The 13055-nt window shown below is 48.0% G+C and overlaps 1 protein-coding gene and 1 non-coding gene across 2 annotated transcripts in view; both read right to left on the reverse strand.

Annotated features, from left to right (window-relative positions):
- Window positions 1-13055, reverse strand: part of LARGE1 (LARGE xylosyl- and glucuronyltransferase 1) — a 529052-nt gene that overhangs the window by 361958 nt on the left and 154039 nt on the right.
- Window positions 5501-5638, reverse strand: LOC112398790 (small nucleolar RNA SNORA76). Its single transcript, XR_003003063.1, has one exon. It is a non-coding gene; the product is annotated as a small nucleolar RNA SNORA76 (small nucleolar RNA).

The raw sequence follows: 13055 nt of genomic DNA on the forward strand, positions 1-13055 counted from the left end.
AATAGAGAAAACACAGACGGCAATGACACTGTAGAGAAGGGATTCCAAAGAGTGAGGCTCAATGCGAAGAAGCTTTAAGAATACCTGAACTGGGACTTACCTGCTGGTGCAGTGGTTAAGAATCCACCTGCCAATGCAGGGGACACGGGTTCGAGCCCTGATCGGGGAAGATCCCACATGCCACGGAGCAACTAAGCCCCTGTGCCACAACTACTGAGCCTGCGCTCTAGAGCCCGCGAGCCACAACTACTGAGCCCACATGCCACAACTACTGAAGCCCACGTGCCTAGAGCCTGTGCTCCGCAACAAGAGAAGCCACTGCAATGAGAAGCCCACGCACCGCAATGAAGAGTAGCCCCTGCTCGCCGCAACTAGAGAAAGCCTGTGGGCAGCAATGCAGCCAAAAATAAATTAATTAATTTTTAAAAAATACCTGAACCAACATGCTTGCCCATATTTCCCTTCATATGTAGGCATAGCAGTAAAATATGATAAAACCCACCTAACTAGGTCTAAAAGGGCTCTTTCAATAAGTACGGGAATATATGTATAGCTGATTCACTTTGTTATAAAGCAGAAACTGACACTCCATTGTAAAGCAATTATACTCCAATAAAGATGTTAAAAAAATAAAAAACAATAAGTATAAAAGATTCAAAAGGATGAGAAAGCATTGTGTCACAGCTTAATTAAAAGCCTTTTTAAGTTTCTTGGCTTTATATAAAATAATGGTGTGTCTTACAATTGGCAGCATCTAAGATTAGGTGATATAGGAGATTTGTTTGAGAAAAAAATTGAAACAAAACTCTAATGCACTCTTGACCTCAGATATTTCTCTACTAGTTTATCCATTGACTTAATATTCCTGTATTGAATTCCCATGTCTATTTTCAGGCCTAATTTACATCCCACGTTTTCCGGGGGGGAAAGAAACAAATCTGGGTGTTTCTCAAGGACAATGATCTCTTGAAGGGCTGTCCTGGGGCCATCAGTATCAGTATCATCTGGAAACTTCTTAGAAATGCACAGCCTTAGGGCCCCCCAAGTCTCCTAAATCAGAAACTGGGGGAAGGGGGAGTTGTTAGAACCAGCCCTCCAGCTGATTCTGATGGAGTCTAGAGTCTGAGAAGCCCTATTTCAGGAAAATCATCCAGCACCATACGCCAGCAGCTTGATCACTCAAGTGTAACTACTCACTGAAGTTTAACTAAAATGTCCTGGGAGGGCTTCCCTGGTGGCGCAGTGGTTGAGAGTCCGCCTGCCGATGCAGGGGACACGGGTTCGTGCCCCTGTCCGGGAAGATCCCACACGCCGCAGAGCGGCTGGGCCCGTGAGCCATGGCCGCTGAGCCTGCGCGTCTGGAGCCTGTGCTCCGCAACGGGAGAGGCCACAACAGTGAGAGGCCCGCGTATCACCAAAAAAAAAAAAAAAAAAAAAGGGAAAAGAAAAAAAAAAAAAAAAAAAAATGTCCTGGGAATTCATCCTATGCCAGGCATCGTGTTGGGGGACAGATGCTGCCTCGAAATCTGAAGAGGTACGTGGGCAAATGACTAGATACAATATAAAATGGAATGAAATGAAGGCTGATGGAGGTGCCAAGACCACAGTCCATTCAGGGGATGGAGGACAGATTCTGATTCAAGAGTCCGGGTGGACTTCTCAGAGGAGGTGGCAATGTAGGGAAAGAAGGTTTTGGATAGGTTTTCTATGGTAGAGGAGAGAGATGCACTAAGGAACGAGGACAAGCAGAGGGCGAGAGAACATTCAGAGCCCCATGAGCATAGGGGGCCATCACTCAGGTGTGCTCTGAAATCTGATTAATTTGACATCCACTCCCCCCCACCCCACCTTTACATGCTCACCATGGATTCCACTTGCGGCAAGGCCGGCCAAGTTGCCAGCCCAGAGCCACTCTCCCTTGTCTGCTTAGGAAGAGAACCTGGCTTCCATTCAGGGGAGTGAAGCAGCCAGAGAAAAGACTGTATACCCGACAGCCTCTAGGGCAGCTGAGCATGGCTGTGGGACTTCAGGAAGGCCACCCAGAGGCAGTTTGCCCTCTGAGATGTGTGCCCGTCCTGGCCTTCTCCCTGCTTCTTCTTGGCTGCTGGCCTACAAGGATGTTGACACCCAAGACCCACGATGGACACTGAGGTGCTTTGGCGCACAGCTGAGGATGGGAGAATTGCAAGATAGTATCCTGGGATCTAGCGATACTGTTAAACTACCGCACCACGCTACACTGCCAACACCCTGACTTCTCGGATGTGACAGAAAAATTAGCTTCCCTCTGGTGAAACCACTGTTACAGGGAACCTGCCGTCAAGCCATCGAGCCTAACTGTCACTGGTGCACCACTCTCTTTCCAACGGCCTCCTATGAACCTGCAAAACTCCAGGTTCTTCCTCCTCTTGCGGAATAGCTCTGCCCCCCCTCCCCATCTTCCTCTCCACCTGCTGCCATTCTTCTTGAGAACATTATCACAGACCCGCCCAACCCTCTAGCCTGACGGCAAAATAAGGGCATCATTTCCAAGCACCTTCGCCCACACTCCCTGTAGCACCTTCATCCCCCCTACACCTCGCTGCTCAAAGTATGACCCAGGTACCGACTACATCAGCATCACCTGGGAGCTCGTCACAAAGGAAGACTCACCAGCTCACCCCAGGCTTATGAATCAGAGTCTGCGTTTTAACAAAATCCCAGGAAATGTGTATACCCATCACACTCTGAGAGACATTACTGTCGCCATCTTCACCTACAGCTGCTCACCTCCAGACCACAGATTGGGAAATGCGTTCTCTGGCTACACCCTCCTGTCCCTCCAGGTCTCTCGTTCTTTGTCAATCTTTCCTACAACTCTAAAAGCCACCGATACCATCCTGTATTGCTACTCACCCTTCCCTGGACAAAATAATCACCTTCACACTTCCCTGCTTTTGTTTTATTTAACTGCTTCTGCCTGGGATGCCCTCTGAAGCCTCTGACCACCCGTGGATCCACTCGCCCTTCAGTGTGCTATCAGTTCAGATGCCACCTCCAGACCATGAGTATTTTGGGGAGAGAGACTGAGTCTTCTCCATCGGCAAGGTGGTACAGCAGTGGGCTCTGGAGCCCATGCCACTTACTGGAGCACGACTGAAAACATTTAAGGCAACTTGTCTCTGCCTCAGTTTCTTCATCTGTAAAACTCAGATAATCATGGGGCCTATATTTCCCAGGGCAGTTCTATCAAGTCAAGGATGTGATAGAATGAAAGAACTAGGACCAATGTTTGGCACGTAATAACTACTTAATAAATGCTAGACATTGATTCTGGACGCCAAGCCCTAGCATGGGAGCAGACACACGGTGTGTTCTCAATAAATGTTGACTGAATCGAACTTGCAGTTTCTGCATTGACTTCTGTGTCTTCATTGTTCCTGGGCTCATGAGTCTACCATACCCACTCTTCTCCACAGCCCAGCAAAAAGTCCAAATCCAGCTCCCCACAGGGACATCATTTAGATGAAAGAAAATTTTCTGCAGCCACCCCTGTCCTCAGAGCCTCACCAAGAAACAGAAGAGCAAAGCAATATACGTGTGAATTGGAAATTGTCTCTTTGCTCTCACTTCGTTAGGCTGATCTCCTGCAGTCCAACAAAGGGAATTAGACAGCAGAAGGGACAGGAAAACATGGGACCTGGACATGCTGAAGCCCAAAGGACTCAGGTCCCAGGAGGAAATGCAATTCCAGGGCCACAAGGCTGCATGGAAATCAGGACAAAGGGCTTCTCCTTGGCAATGTCTTCAAGGTAGGAGGTGTGCTCCTGCCCTGGTCCCCTGAACACCCATCAACCAGTGCCTATGAAGTGCAGCCATGGGTCTATGTGGTAGGAATAAGAAGGTGGTTACAACGCAGTCCCTGTCTGCAAGGACGACTGGGACAGACAGACAAACTGACAACTATATGGTGTGTGATAATGCTACTAAGGGTACAGGTGCAAGATGTTAGGTAGGCAAGGAGGAGAGGCACATTACCAGATCAATGGGACTGGAAAGGAAGGAGGTCCAAGGAATTCTTACAGAGAAGACCCTGAGGCTGGGTTCTGAACAGGAGTTAGCCTGGCAAACAAGGCAGGAAAAGGCATCGGAGGCAGCAAGAACACAAGATACAAAGACACATGAGGGTAGGCTCAATAATAGTTCCCAAAGATGCCCAAGTGCTCATTCTTGGAATTTGCAAATGTTACATTATAAGGCAAAAAAGACTTTGTAGGTACGATTGAAGATCGTGACATGGGGAGATCATCCGGGATTATCTGACCGGACCTGACACAATCACAAAATCCTTACAAGAGAGATGCAGGAAGAGCTGGCACCGGAGATAAAGTCATTGTGAAAACAGAAGCAGAGATTGGAGACATGCGCTTCATAGATGGAGGGAGGGGCCACAAGCCGAGGAATGCAGCCCTGCCAACACCTTGACATTAGCCCAGAGAGACTGATGCTGGGCTTCTGACCTCTAGAAGTATACAAGAATAAATCTGTATTAATTTAAGGGGCTAAATTTGTGGTAATCTGTTACAGCAGCCACAGGAAATTTATACACATACACTGTTTGAGGTACACCTTCAGGAATGTTAAAGAAAAATGTCAGAAAGAGGAAACCAGCTGAGGAGGCAAAGCCACGGGCCAAATCACAAAAGGATCTGTGTACCAGGCTGAATTATCCTCAATATGGAGCTGCTGGCTAAAGGACATCAAGCGGAGGGATGACAGAATAAGATCGCTAAAGCACTGAATTGCTGATTTTAGGTCTTAAATCTTAGCAATTACCACGTGCCTAATTCCCCATTTTATTGACTCTCATTTCTTTTATCATAGGCTGTAATGACTTTATGAAAAGAAGGAATAACCAGCTGGTAGATGTAACGATTTGCAGCCCCCCCGCCCCCAATGCCATTCAAATGTTTCCAAAGACGCATACCTATATTTGAAGAGCTGCAATCAGGGATGAGTACGCATCAGTGGACAGCCGGACGGCACCGGAAATTGGGAGCTTTCCCCGAAATTCTGACCAGATGATTACTGTAATATGTCTAAAAAGGCCACGTGCTGAAATAACCACGCCCCGACCCCCACCTCTAGGAAGTGGGAAGGCAACTGACACACTGAGTGCTCACTCGGGGCCAAAAGCTTCGTGAACACTGTGCCTCGCTGGTTCTCTGAGGATGTACGATCGTCACCCTCTGGGCACACTCTCGGTGCCACTGGGGGATCCCCGAGTCTCGTGTGACCAAGCCCCATTCCCCCAGCACAAGGCCCATCAGAGAACCCAGGCAGAGGAGACCATCCCTCTGTCCTGCACCCACAAGCCTCTGCCCAGGGTCTGCACACAGAACGGCTTTACACATACAACTGCAGCCACTCCCAGGCTCCCTGCCCTCCTACCCTCTCTGTGCATCATGTCCTCCCTGCAACACCCGCCTCTTCAAGGCCTCTGTCAGCCGTGCCCTCTGCCGAATGTCACTTGTTGCCAAAGGAATCACCTAGGTGGAATCTAAGCAGCCCCGTATCTGAACAAGCTGGATTTGCTCTGGCACTGCCTCCTGACCCCTAAGGCCACGGGACAGGCCCTGCAGAGGTTCCAAGGCAGTGCCTTGGCTGTGGCCAAAGCAGGGGACCCACAGGGAATGGTGCTCAATGGAATGATTTCAAACACCGCCAGCCCTCCCTGGACCTCAGTTAAAATAGAGGGTCACTGCCTTCCCACCACCGCTCAACTCCCTCCCAAATGGGACACCCCACAAACTGAAAGCCACGTCCGCTTTCCAGGCAGCTGACATTTCCCACAGCCCCAGAGGGCTCTGTGGTATTAAAACACCCAAGATGCCTGACAACGCTGGGTACGTGTGGAGTCTTCAATTTGAGCTGCTGTAAACAGCACTGCTGTGAAGCCCTCTGACAGGCTCCACTCTACCCAGCTCCACCTTTTCCTTTAGAATCTGTATGTGAGAACAGTACATTCCTAAAAATGGAATCACTGAGTTAAAGGCTAAGCACGATTTATAGTTCTTGGGATGAACCAACAGTTATTCTCCAGAAAGAGCGATGCTGATGGGACCAGCAATTCAGATTCGACGGCCGTTGATGGAGCCCTGGCTTTATTCCAGCACCGAGCTAGGCACCTCACTTCTGTTCTCTTTTCAGTATCCCACAGAGCTCAGTTACCCCCATGCAACTGATGCAGAATGTGAGGCCATAAAACAAAACAACTGGCCCAGGGCAGTACAGTTCTTTTGAGACGGGGCTGGGAGAAGAATCTAAGTCCCAGGTTCCTCCAGTTCTGTGGTATCTGCTGAATTACTCAGATCTTTGAGCTTTCCCACACGACTACAACAGCTTTCATTTATTAACGATAACCAGAGGCCAGGTTCTAGACTGGGTACTTTATTACGTACACTCCTACATCCATCCAAGTCAACGAGGCAGTCGAAACAATGCTGCTGCCGCTGATGAGAATAGCACCGACCCGTTCCTGAATGCTAATGTGTTCGAGGCATTGTGCAAAGCACTTTATGTTCATCTATTATTTTAACTCTCTTAAAATCTATAAGCGAGACGTTAAGAGGCCCAGTTTATAGACGAAAGGATTGAAGCTCAGAAAAGTGACTTCCCTTAAGGGTCCCACAGACTATAAATGGGAAATACATCCATCGATAAATGGATCTGAACACAGGGCAGTCTCCCAAACCTAAGCGTTTCATCTCAATGCTAGACTGCCCCAACAGCCGGCATCATCCGGTGGGTGGCGAGGAAGAAAGTTTCTAAAGAAGGTGGTGAGAAAAATCAGCATTCCATTTCGGTTCCTCTTCCCCGCGACATGCTGGCTGTGTGTAGTTTGATCTGTGCTGCGTTTATTTCAACGCCATCCGACTGGCTGCATACAAATGCAAGTCTTTCTCTTCTGAGGGCTGCTTCCCATTATAGCAAAGGAGAATCACAAGGACCGGCCCACATCCCGACACAGGCCTCCAATGGCTAAGACAGACCCTCTCATCAGAGCCCAGGAAGGCTCCCTCTCGGGGCACCCTCTGCAGCGCAGAGGCAGGAGTAGAAAGATGAGGACTCCTAGAAAGTGGCAAAAGTAGCTCTGTACAAAGGGAACAGCATCAGGCTGGGAAGGAAGTCACAGGTTCAAGTCCCAGCTCTGCCAGCAACCCACTGCGTGACCTGGAGCAAGTAAGTCTTGGGCTCAAGAACACTAATACAATTAATAAACAACGTGATGTAATTTTGGACTCCCCTGTGGAGGGAGTGGGGGAGATTCTTAGCAAAGAATGACTCAATAGCTTTAAAGAAAGGATTCAGCAAATCAAGACAAGATGCCTGGGTCCAAGATCATTTGCACAACTAACCTACCATTAGAAGTTCTTGTTCTCAAAATGCACAGGTATAAACCCATGCATTGGCCTTTGTCTGCCCTAAGGCAGCTACCACCACAGAGTCTTCATGATCCTACACCAGTTCACATCCTGGTAACACTGCAGGTTGAAAGCAGACCGAAAAAGAAATCATTACCTCCATCATCAAGTAAGAATTCAGTCATCTCCAGGAGATCCAGAGTTGGCACACAGAGACCAATTCCAGCGGAATAATGTTATGACTAATAAAGAAATGGGAAGAAGGGGAAAAGCCACTCGCCTCCCTTACTACCCTGATATGAGTGGGATGTGCCTTTATCTTTGTCGTCCTCCTGCCAATTGCTAAAGGGACACCTCCCATGCCCTCTGGCACCAGCAGCCTGATGGTTTTACTGTGTGTCCATCAGTAAAATACACGGAATGCCCAGATGAGTAGGAACAGCATTTGACCTAAAATAACAAAATTCATAAAGTTTGGCTTGCCAGAGATGCTCTTTTCATAATAACTTTGGAAGTCTCCAGGTGTTAACAGCTGGAAATGGTTATCAGGTTCCTCTTGCTGGGGTTTACAGCTACATTTGCAGTGTACAACCGAGGTTTTCCAAGCACACAGGACTCCAGGCACATATGCATCAGCAACCCTCCACCACCACCTCTCTCCAATTGCTCTGGCTTCCCGGCCAAACTTACTCCCTGCTCCCAGTTCTTTGGAATCAAAGGAACTTTTTTTAAAAACATCAAGCTGCTTGGGGGAAAAAAAAAAGTGTCAATTTGTAAATTCCCTACTTGGCCCTGTCTACCTGCAAAGATACAGAAAAGTCCGGGGGAAGGAAAAGAAGAAGAGGATTGTGTTTCTCTTTTTAGTTTCCAGATGGAGCTGACTCCCACCGGCTACCCACACACCCAAGTGGCTGATGTCACTCTTGTGATTTCAGTAGTACTGTGCAGGCCTTGGGCAAGTACCCCCATGAAAATCAACAACAGCGAGCACATCTGAGAAAGCCAGAGAGATAAAAAATGAGGGAACCAATGTGTTCTCGGCTCTGAAAATGTCTGCAGAATCTCCAAGCAGAGACCCGTCAAATGGACATTTGGGCACATGTGCCAGCTGGGCCAAGCCAAGGTTTTTCAGAGGTAGAGACACTCGAGCAGGCTGACGAAGCCTGAAGGGCTGAGAGCGATGCAACCCCAAATACCACCTTGTAGGACCCTTAGGAAAAAGCTCTTTGACCATTTCCCAGGATGGATAGCTCAGGACTCAACCACCGCATGGCCTGGAGGAGAAAAAGTGCTTTCAGTGGAGCCTAGCACTGCCATGTGACCAGGCTGCACAGACTGAAGAGAAGCTGCTGGTGCTCAGAGGAGCTGGCATTTATAAAGGAATCTAGTTAACATGACGGTACACCAGACCCTGAGTCTACCCACCAGAAAGGGTGCCACAGAAGGTGGCAGTGGTAGTGAATGTGTCCACAGAGACCTGGATGGAGATGCCAGCCTGGACCTGTTTTACTTGGCTTTGCCAGGATGCCTGCCCTGTGCCACACACCTTAACCTAGACATCATATGACAACATGTCTCCTGAGTCACTGTACCTCTTCAGGTGACTGTCACATTGGAGTAGGTTTCTAGGGCTGCCATAACCAAGGACCACAGAGTGTCTTAAGCGAGGGAAATTTACTTTCTCACAGTTCTGGAGGCTGAAAGTCCCAGAACAAGGTGTTGGCAGGGTTGGTTTCTCCTGAGGCCTCTCTCCTTGGCTTGCAGACAGCCATCTTCTCCCTGTATCTTCACATATTCCTTTCTTCCTCTGTGTCCCAATCTCCCCTTCTTATAAAGACAACGGTCATACTGGATCAGGACAGTCATACTGTCCATACTGGACAACAGTCATACTGGACGTGACCGTATTTTACCTTAATTACCTCTTTCAAGGTCCCATCTCCAAACATAGTCACATTCTGAGATACTGAGGGTTAGGATTTCAACATAAGAATGTTGAGGGGGACAAGTCAACCCATCAAAATCATTACCATCTTTATACCACTGAGGGACACGAGGCATAGGAAGTAAATGACTTCTCAAAAGACATACCACTCAGTTGTGGCAGACCTAGGATTCAACCCCATATTTCCTAGAGCCTAAAAACATGATCCTTTTGCTCCGAAAGAGCTGCCTCTGACCAGTGCTCAGGTTGCTCAAACAGCTTACCAGAGAGTCACAGATCTAAAAAGCGTGACACTGGGACTTGCACCCAGGGTCTAGATAATCTTACCCCCAGTAGTTAATTGCATCGAACACGCCAAGACTACTCAGATTAAAACTGCTCTTTGTTGAGCCAGTAACTGTCTATCATCATAACTCATTCTCCTCTATTCAGGGTTGTCCAGACACCATGATTGGGTAGCGCTACACATTCTCCACTGCAATGCACCGATTTTCAAAAACCTTCATTGCAGGCCATTCAATGGTAGAATCAGGACAACCCTCAGGACCCCCCAACTTGATTGATGCCTGTTCTCCAAAGTGGCTTTCACGCTTCCTAACAGCCTCTTAACGGTGCCTAGTGGAAAACCTTGCATGGAGTAGTCAGCTGATAAATATCTGTTGGATACATGAATGTATGTATGCATGGCTGGAGTAGTCAAGGCGACCTCAAAAGACCCCTCCCAGTTTTAAATTCCATGATTCTGCTGCAGGAGGCGACACTGGGATTGCTGCTTGACGGCTGAAGACTGTATCAGACCGAAATCAGTACCTTTCCTTCATACAATGTATCTCCCTTGACCCAGCCAGCAGGTCAGCGCAGCATCACCAACGGAAACGGAAATGCCCTTGAGGATAACGTCCCTTGCCCAGGTACAGCATTGACAGAGAGCCCTGGGACCAATTAAACTTTCCCCTTAGAATTAATCACAACGCTAACGTGATGTTCCTTCTTCTCTTGCCGGACTCTTACGAGGTGGAAAAAAGGAGGAAAATTTCACAGTCATTATCTAACTCCACTATCCCTGGGGTCTGTGCTCCTATTTGGAAAATGCAATCGTCGTTCAACAAATGTCTGTCTGAGTAACTCTATAAGCAAAGAGTTACCATGGGCGGTTTCCAAAGAAGCGGAAGACGATAGCTCATGAAAGCAAGGCATTTACAAGTAATTCAAGGAGGTAAAACATATTCGAGAACGCAGAATAATATAATGCAAATTATATCAAAACGCGTTTAGTTTTTAAGGAGTCAGTGAATCAAAGAATTACGTGGGAAACCAAAACTGGAAATCCTGGCCTTGACCCTAGGAAATGGCTAGATCTGGGTCTAACGGATGACCATGGACATGGTTTGACCAGGGTACTCAGCAAGTTAGGAAGAACAATGGTTTAAATTAAAGACGCAGAAGCCATACTACGTGTCATGGGAAAAGGGACAAAACGGAGGTGGGGCTGCCTGGAGAAGGAAGGTGGCGCTGACAACTACAGAGCGCAGGGGGTTCCTGGGGGACCATGAATGGTCCTTTCAACTGAGGCGTTTAAGACCAGACACAATGGGCACCAGAAACCCATTCAATTCTCCTGAGCAGAGGAACAAAACGATGCAAGTGGTTTCTGAGGAATTAACAGCATTCCGACCGCACTGCTCTGACTGGAGTAGAATGGATCAAGGAAGGTGGCCCCAGCGGCGGGCATGAAGATTCGAGGGCACTGAGGAGGTCTCATACACTACAGAAAGAGAGAGCAAAGCTTTTTTTTTTTTTTGGAATTGGGAGGGGACACTTATTTATCTATTGAGTGTGTGTTATGTGTGAGGCATTGCTGTTGTTTGGTGGAAAAGACAGGCTTAGGCATAGGCCACAGGAAAGGGAGACCACAATCCAAACACCAAATAAAAACATACATAGTAAATTACAATAAAGGAAGGGTGGTATGGGGTGAAAACCTAGTAGAGAGGTTCAGAGAAGAGAGCCAAGTTCTTGAAAACCAGGGACACATTTCAACAGGTCATTGCCCCAACAGTGGGGTATGAGAGTAGAATATAAATATTGTGTGGTTTTCTTCTCAAAAGACCAGTTATAGTTTTTAGACATTTCCAAAGCAACAAATCACAGAACTGGAAAAGAGCACTGATAACAAACTGTTCCAAACCCTTGTTTTAGAACGTCATTCATTCATCATTTACTAAGCCCGTACTGTGTACGAGGCACCCTGCTAGGCACAGAGAAGGCATGAGCGTGCGGGGCATTGTAGGAGAGGTAACGGGATGAGAAACACCTGACTCCAACTTAATTCCCCAGAGGGGTGGCAGTTTTGCAAGGTGAACACGTGGAAACAAGACAGAAGAGAGAAATGAGTCTGTGCTGAGGTGCAAGGGCAAAGTGTGGCCTTGGGGCTACCAAGTTTGTCAACTGCTGGAGCTGAGGGACGGAGGGATGGAAGGACAGAGGGACGGAAGGACAAATTGTAGCTGCAGCGAGAGAGTATGAAACGGAGACTCCAAGAGCAGACTGGACTGATCTCTTTCAAGGGTTCTAACCTCTGTATTACAATACTCTGCTACTACCCAGCCTCAATCCCAATTCTTCATACTTGCATTTAAATGCGTCCTAAAACACCAAATGGAATAAAAGTCTGAAGAAGGCTCTGGAAACCAGGAATGGCATTGATCATCTTACTGTAGAGAAGGGAGGTAAGCCGCCCACAGTAGACTAATTCACACGGTGCTGTTCAGAAAGAAATTCGTGCCACCTCCAGCCAAATGATATGAGCAGAAACACCCCTGAGAGCAGACAGAGAGAAAAGAGCACAGAGTAGGGGAAAGCGAGCAGAAATGTGGGGTTTAAATAAAAGTTGCTTCTTCCAGGTTTCACAAAATAAAGACAAGAGCTCATGCTTGCTGCATATTTAGTGGTGTGCCATTTTACAGACGAGGAAATTGAGGTCCAGGGAAGCAGAGTAACTTGTCCCAATCATCCAACCAGTAGAAGCTAATGCCAAGATTCAACCCCAGGTAGTTCGCCTCTACAGAGCTTTAATCACTCCTGTACCCCATTCAACAGCTTGTGGGGTGAAGAACAAGATGGAGGATGCTACCTTCATAGGGAAGCTAGGAACCTGGATGCCAGGCCTAACGCTGGACATGAACAGCCGTGGACCAGTAAGGATGTCAGCCTCAGTTGGAGAAATGGTCCTTCCCCGAGCATCCAAGCAGTCTCGAGGCAGAGGCAGGATCAGATGGTCCATGGGACCTGAGGCCTTCAAGGGAAGTGTTCACGGAGGCCAGGGACCCACTGGCTATGAGGCACTGCAGAATGACAGTCCGCTGGGCAACTAGGTGAGCCACACCCTCTACTCCATCATGGACGGAAAAATATCAGGAAATCTCAACTTGGCTCCAAAGATGGCCAAGGCATAGCAATGAACAGGTGGATAATTGGAGGAAACCAAGGCTGGGTAGAGTCACAGTAGTTGAGAAAGAGAGGGATGGAGGGATGGAAAGAGGGATGGAGAGGGGAGTGGAAGAATGGAGGGGCAGAGAGAGGGATGGAGAGGGGAGTGGAAGAATGGAGGGGCAGAGAGAGGGATGGAGGGATGGAGAGAGGGACGGAGGGATGGAAAGAGGGATGGAGGGAGAGAAGAATGAAGGGAGAGAAGGATGGAGAGAGGG

The sequence above is a fragment of the Neophocaena asiaeorientalis genome, unplaced genomic scaffold, assembly GCF_003031525.2.
Source record: "Neophocaena asiaeorientalis asiaeorientalis breed wild unplaced genomic scaffold, Neophocaena_asiaeorientalis_V1.1 scaffold332, whole genome shotgun sequence".
NCBI classification, from domain to species: Eukaryota; Metazoa; Chordata; class Mammalia; order Artiodactyla; family Phocoenidae; genus Neophocaena; species Neophocaena asiaeorientalis.